This window comes from Triticum aestivum, chromosome 3B (genome assembly GCF_018294505.1).
Source record: "Triticum aestivum cultivar Chinese Spring chromosome 3B, IWGSC CS RefSeq v2.1, whole genome shotgun sequence".
Classification (NCBI taxonomy): Eukaryota; Viridiplantae; Streptophyta; class Magnoliopsida; order Poales; family Poaceae; genus Triticum; species Triticum aestivum.
Genome location: NC_057801.1, coordinates 803,120,004 through 803,128,214, shown reverse-complemented (window position 1 = coordinate 803,128,214; position 8,211 = coordinate 803,120,004).

Below are 8,211 nucleotides of genomic sequence, written 5' to 3'. Positions count from 1 at the left end.
AATGGAGAGAAGAATATTTTTGGAGTGATGTCTAGATTGGCAACATATACTGACCTTATTAACACTATCTGCAAAAAATCTACCTCTTCAAACCCTTGCACTACATGTAAAAGAGCTATGGGCAGTTGGATGCAATGTCAGAGTTTCCTCATAACATTAGGGTGTGGAGAAATGAAATGGCTTAAAGGAGTTTTTTGAAGGTTTAATACTAAACAAAGATACAGATAGTGTATATGACTATTATCCCCTGATGGCCATTCTAATGTCAAATCCTTCTATTTAGCAATGCAAAGTATTGGGTAAGTGCCATTCAGATTCCTATGGAAAAGTAAAATTTCCCTAGGGTCAGTTTTATTTTTTGCAACTTGTCGTAAAATAGATTTTAACTATTGTTGTTAACTTGTTATATAGCTTAGAGCGGGGGTTTGTGCTAAAACTTGTTTATTTCATGGATGTGATGGAACAGTATACCATATTTACTTTGTTTGTCATTTGGCCACATACATTTGGAATGTTGTCAGTTGCGCCACAGGGCTTAAATAGCCTCACATCATTGATCAACATTACAAAGTATGGTTGTAGTGTTCAGAGGGTGAAGGGGGAAGGAAAAGAGAACACTTTACAGTGGGATTGCGGACGACTGGCATGTGGTTTTGGATAGCAATGAATTTATCATTATTTCAAAAATATTGGTCAAGTGAACCTACATGGATTATGTAGCAAAAGTTTGACTAGATTAACTGGTGGATCAACATGCATGTAAGCAAACCAACATAATAACGAAGCTAGAGTTGTGCCTAATACTGGTGGGACACATCGTGAATGAGGTGTTTCAAGCAGAACGCGGAAGGATGTGGTGTACTATGAGACATTGGTTGTTGGGACCAATCGTTGCTATGAGTTCTTCATTCAGTGATGATTTCGTAGAAGCCCTCCTTTTTTTACTCTACCTTTGCTAGTTTCCTTATTCGCCTATATCTTCCTTCTCTACCTAACCTCGGCTCTCACCACTTGCACTGAAGTTGGTATTTTCTCATTTTGTAGAAATCTAGAGGGTGGTTATTTGATGATGCTTGGTGCATGTTCCTTTGTGGTGCAAAACTCTTTATAGCTTCATTTTTGTTAATTGACATAAAGGGCGAAACCCTTTATTTAAAAAGGAAAATCTATGGTACCTAGTTTGAATAAGTAGAGAGAATTACCCATTTTTTATTAATGTATATTGTGTTTCATGATTCTAGTTCCTACCAATGATCACATTAATGATTCTACCAACCGACAATCGGTCGTGAGTATACATTACATTAATTGAATCTATAGTGTTCGTGTATAAATCTAATCCATAACAAAGTACTCTATATTTCAATACATATTGGTACAATTGTGCAGAGTACAATAAAACACCATTGCATTCAAATTGAAACCTTCACTTGTTTTTTTCACTTTGAACTTGACATGGATCGCAAGAAAGAAAACACAAGCATAACGTCCCTATCAACTACTAAGAGGTGGCAACTAATCACACAACATGAGAGCCTATCACAAGTTCTTACCAAATTTTACCTAATAATAGGTGGTGACTGGTAACTAAGGATGTTGATTACCTATAAACATTTAGTATAGTGGTTGCCAGGTGATGTGAAACTACATGATGGAGATATGTGTTGAGCTTGGAAGGGTAAAGTATGGTAGCAAGTTTAGTAATAATAATTCAGAGACGCAATATCATTAAGTTCTCAACAACAATACTGTGCTGGTCCTATGCTAAACTAGAGTATAGACACGAGCCAAGAACAATAACGGGGTCATCGTGCTGCAAAATAATAAATGACCCGAATTAGTGCTAGACAACACCATAGAAGTGTACAGCAAAAAGCTAGTAAACATACTGGCAACATGAATCACTCAATTGGCAGTGTTAGATGAGTGTTAAACAATTATGGGGCTGGTTTAAAAAATTGAGGAGAACAATATTCTAAAACTTTTTGAGGCCATAAAGTCTCACTTAGAGGCCGACTTTGAGAATACACATAGGTTACCAAAAATCTTGAAAACATACTTCAATGAGGCTTGTCTATAGCTTCAATTTGAGTGGTCATGAAGCCAAAATGGACTTCATATGACAAAGTTATGCACATTTTGTTGAACACTATGCAAAACTAGTTCTAACTTGAATTCGTAGACTAGTTCTAATTTATTTTGATCCAAAATTTCCCAATTATTTTTAATTTCAAAAACAAATCCATACGCTACCCAGTTCGGTAAAGCAATAATGCAAGAGGCATCAAGTATGATGGTGTAGAGGTCGGTAATAGGGGCGTGGTGGAATTTGAACACGAGTGGTGGCAGGCACTGAGGCGATGATCATGGGTCATAGTGGCACAACTAATCTGAATAAAGCTCAAATCTACAAAGATTAGACCCTAAGACCAACAAATCAACACAAGGATGTTGACGCAAACTCAACGATGCAATGCACTGAAAAGAAAAATTGTGACGATTCATAGTGGGTTGGAAGTAAATATCTAACTTAATTTTATGTGGGCCTTTTTGTAGACTCTAGATATGAAAAGCACAATGTGGACGATGGAAAACTGGATAATCTCACGAATTAACCTTAGCAACCTTATACCACATGATAGGTAAAAGGATGTTACGATATTTCGATGAGATGAATTTGATTTCCTTTGGAAGAGACTTTGACGACTCCACTAGATTGAACACTCACCATGCACCTTAGAAATCACTAAACCAAATTGGTGTGGTTGTTGATGATGGTGGAAATAAGGTCAACCTTATTACAGAGATCCATCTTTATATGCAATCAAAGAATGAGGAAGAATGTATGACATGCAATGTTAGTCGCGGATGAAGATGAAGTACTTCATTGACAAAGTGGGGTTATGCTTATGTGCAGTATAGGGCGTCTTGCCGAGTATCATGATGGCTAAGAGTAGAAAAAAATAACTCAACAAAAAAAAACTAAACCCTAACTGGATGCCATAAGTGGGGTATTTAAGTTGTTATATAAGAGGGTGAGGAGGGGTTCAGACCACCCAAGGAGCGGGGGTCAAATCTAACCTGAAGTAGGCAAAAAACTACACATATTGTGTTGTCCAAAAACATGGTCATGGCCCAAAACTGAGGTGGTTGAGTGATTTTCACTCATTTTTGAACATGTTTAAACTAGATTTTCTTAGACATTTTTGAGACAATCACTTTGATTTTCCCGTTAATTACTAAAAATATTCAAATGATTGGTAATCTCCTCATATATTTTGTTCCTGGCCTAAATGGGCGTAATTAGGTGGAAAATCAATGTATACATGAAAATATACTAGGCGTGAGGATCATCTTCAATCAACCGGGCACGCACAGGGACCTCTAGTAGAGAAGATGTGGAATGTAGTACGAGCACCCGCCAATCATATTTTGGTTTGTACCATGCGACACTGCCTTCATGGTCATAACTAACAACTTTTATGAAGGGATCGAAGGCTGGTTCACAATGCAGACACCTAGAAACCATATTTCGTTGTTTGTCTATATAAAGGTGAAGAAGACCCCCCCCCCCCCCCCCCCCCCGCTCGACTAATAGGAGGACCAATTTCGCATCTCCATCACCTCGCAACCATCATCAACATTCCTATCTATAACTGCAACCATATCCATATGCATTACAACCACAACCATAGCCTCCATCTTCATTAGTCATTATACTTGTAACCGACATTACATCGCGATCACCGATATTGTAAGACTTTCAATCATTCATGTTCAAGTAACAATTTGTACAATGTATTCGTGATGTTTGAGTAGTCCCATCGGGCTAAGGGTTGAGGCATAGCCTCGCAACCCCATGAACAAGAAAAAAGGTATTGCTAGTTTACTTTCAGAGAACATTATTATTATGAACAAGCAAAAAGAGCTGGAACATTGTGAGATAAGGTCTTGCAAAAATTTCTGTGCCAGGCATCATCACTTCCTGGATTAGAGAAATGTTAGGATCTTTAGGGAAGAAGGCTTTATCAACATCAAAAACCGGATCAAAGGTAATCAACCCTTATTATGGCGCATTGTAGGTGAAGTATTTTATTACCCTGGTAAGGTTACTAGCGAACTTGTTATTTATTTATTTATTAGTTTGCTAGTTTATATTTTGCAATTTAAGACAAACCCCCAAAATTAGAATTATGGCTACTAAGAAGCTTGGGGACTTCACTGCTCCCAGTAATGATTGTATGCATCAATCCATGCACCTATTGCAAAACCTACCGTTGAGCTAAGCAGGATGATATTACGTAGAGCCTACTTACTATGGTTTGGTAAACTAGTTTGGAGGCTTTGATTCAGAGGATGCAAGTATGCATTTACACATATTACTAGGCTTTGCGATATAAATCACATTAAAGAAGTTGATCTCGATGTACATAAATTACTACATGGAAGATTTTTTTTCAAGATGGTGAATTTAAAACACCATATCCCGAAGGTAATTATTTTTAAATGAGGCTCATACATAGCTTTGATAGAGTGGTCTTGGAGCCAAAACAGACTTCTTATGACAAAGTTATGCCCCTTATACTAAAGATTGCACAAAATCGACTCGAATTCATAGACTAGTTCTAGTTGAGTTGGATCCACCTTTTTCTTTCTTTGTCCAAAACAAATCTGTACAATATCCTATTGTGTCGAGTGAAGATGCAGCCGACCTCAGGTATGACGTTATAGAGGTCAGAGGTGGGGCTATGGTTGAATTTTAGGGAGGCTGGTGGTCTACATCGGATATGCGAAGGTGGTATGACATCGATGTGACAAATGTGAATAGAACACAAAACTATAACGAACTAGACCCTAAGAATAGCAACTCGGCATAATGATACATATGTTATGGTGGCTTGGAAGTGAATATCTAGCTTCATTCTTTGTTCGCTTTTTCATGGACTCCAGGTATGAAAAATGTATATAATATGGACTACAGAAAACTAGAAAAATCTCAAGAAGCAGCCTTATCAACCTGATGGAACATGATATATAAAGGATTTCCCAATCTTTCAATGATATGAAATTGATTTATGTAAACACGGTCAATCTGATCACAAAGATCAATATCGGTGTGCAATGAAAGAACAAATAAGAATTTAAGATATGTAATCTAAAATTTGGATAAATGATGAAGTACTTGACTGGCAAAATAAGGTTCGGCAATGTGTAGTATATGAGGCCTCGTGACCTCTCGTGTCTATGGCTAAGCCTAATAGTAGAAAATTCTAAAAATCAATCAAAAAAAATCTAATCCCTAACTCAATGACCTAAGGGTATCTCCAACACCGACCCGCAAACCTCCTGCATGCGTCCGGGTCGCGCTGTCCGAACTACGGAAGCCATACAATGCAGTCCTGTATCGGTACGCGGCAGAGTCTGGGCGTACTTTCTACCACAAAATGGAGACAAACGTGGGGGAGTTTTGTGGGAGTCCGGACATCTGCATGGCCAACAAAAAACCTCCACGTACCGTCTCTACTCTGTGTCCGTCTATGATGGCTAGTCTTTAGCGGAATGCATTGTGCTAATTGCGGCTAAGCATTTTGGCGGAAGGTAGCACTGAATAATATATTTCATTTGGCGGAAGGTGCTAATTAATATATTTTTATTAAGCAAATTAGCATTTGGTGGAAGGTGCTCATATCATTTGGTGGAAGGTTGGCTTCCGCCATTGCATGGCATGCTTAGCTTTGCTGGAAGGTTGGCTTTCACCATGGTCGTGTGCTTAGCCTTGCTTACTAATTTCAGTAGAGTCATTTAGCCAGATGTTTTGAATATATGCGGCTGCGGTTGGATGGCCGCCTTCCGCATCCATGTCCACGGATTGATCCCCCGGTCCGCGGACGGATACCGGAGGAAATTTCTGGGTCACCATTAGAGATGCCCTAAGGGGGTATGTAAAGAGGTACATAAAGGGGGATCGACTCCAACCTCGTCGGCCGCCTCCTCCCAAAATACAGACTCTAAAAACATCACATGGTCTTTTACTCCAAGAATGCATGAGTTTGGCCCACATTTGAGGTGGAGCATCACCTACAAATGGCTATGAATGGAACTATAAAGTGGCATTGTATACTTTGTCCATGTTCTCACGGGTCATCACGGTGGCTTCATAGATCTGAATATCAACTTGCAACGTCATCTTTGCTCGTTATATGCTCTCTGAGACCTACACGCTTGATCATACTTAGTTCATATCCCACTTGTCCATGCTAGATCATATATTCCTAAATAAAAGAAATATGCGTGACTTAGGCAGGATCATATTATCATAAGCACTTGGAAGAGTTCTCAAGAAACAAAATTATCTGATATTTGAGTTGGCGTGTGCGAGCCTAGTCATTGGCCCTTGTGTTCTGGAACATGGGTTTGGCGTGGTCATGTGGCTTGGGGCGTAACTGTAGTAATGATTTCCTAATTACCTCCTAAAGGTTTATGCCCCGAGGGTAGTATTTAGCACAAAGAAACCATGCATAGAGGATGCATGAAACTCAAGGAATCATCATTCTTGCTGAATGGGCACATACAACGGAAGTCAAGCGCACATAATATATGGTTTTGGGAGAACGAGCTTATCCCTTGCGAACTATAGCTTACATTTTCCCTAGTATTCACGCCTCTGAAATATCATTGTCATCGTACTTAGTGTAAAATACGGGGTTCACAATTTTGTACATAATGGAGAACTCTACACAATTTCCGCATCTACTTAAATCGACCGATCTAAATAGATGACCTAAACACGAAGCATAGAAAACAACTACAACACCAAAAATAATAAAAAAAACCACCACCTAGTTCTTCTGCATCGATTTCCTACTCTCCACAGTCCAGGTCACACCAATACACATTGGATTTATCTAGATAACTTCCAAATGGGGTTCATACTGTTGCTACAAATACGTAACTTTAAGTTCTTGCATCCACATAAATATATTGGTCTAAAAAGGTAGAAATCAAGAAAGCAAAGGAAATATGTATAAACACCCGAAAAATTGCCAGCCTTGGGGCTCGAACCCAAGACCACAAGGTTAAGGCCATGTAAGGTTTGCCCAGGGAGCAAACCAAACACATCCTACGAGCCTCGGCTCTACCAACTGAGCTAGATGGGCAATGTAAATTTTGCAATTCATCTATTATATATAAAAACAAGAGACAATAAAGCCGCCGAGTTCATCCATGTTACCACATAAGCTAAATAAACTACTCCATTAGTTATATAATTAGTCCTAACTATAACAATCAAGATTACTATAAATGTTGAATTAAAATAATATTATTAATCATCCATATATGTCACTCTGTGCCCTACAAAATCATGATAAGTCTAAAAGAGAACTAATGATGTGAATCTTGCACTAAAGAGAAAATATATTTCATCTTACAACCTTGCTCTATGAATTTAGAATATCAAATGTTATTAGCATTAAACTCTAACACAAAGATAGCTATGTTGCGGGCTATTCATATTAACATGTGTAAATGAATGCAGTATCTCTACACTACAACAATACATATTTATCTAGCATAAATAATGGTGAAGAGCATCGAATGGCGGAATGGCTGGCCACTCGAAAGGGAATGCAGACGTAGACTTAAATGGGAAAGTTGATGGTCCTGAGTCGTCTCTTTTATTCTAGGTAGGAGGTTTCGCCGTTTCAGGCCATCTACTATAGGGGATTGTGTCAGTCTTTTTTATTGACTCGGCTATGAGGTTGCCCTTATGGGCCAGAGGTAGGCGTGAGTAGGGCAGATACAGTCGCTTGCCTTTTTTCTGCTTGTAGTTTGTCTTTCTGCATCTGCAGACAGTTGCGGAAAAAAACATTCCTTCACAAATGACTCTCGTTTCATCAAAAGTAAATTGCCAAGGGAATCCACATGGACCCATGGTAATGATCATCGTAAAGGCAAATAGCAGCATAGTATGAATAATCATTTGCAGAAATTTGAGGGGGAAAATCCTTCAAATAGTTCACTTTACTTCCGGACTGCAGTTGGTCTCTGCGCTAATTGGTGCAGTCATCAAGTAAATATAAATATTGCAATTTAATCACTAAACAACTACAATTTGTTCACCACAACATATTTATCTTCCTTGGAGCAATGCCTCTAGTGAAACTATGGACTCGGGTCTATTTTCCTTTAATAGCATACACCGTTACAACT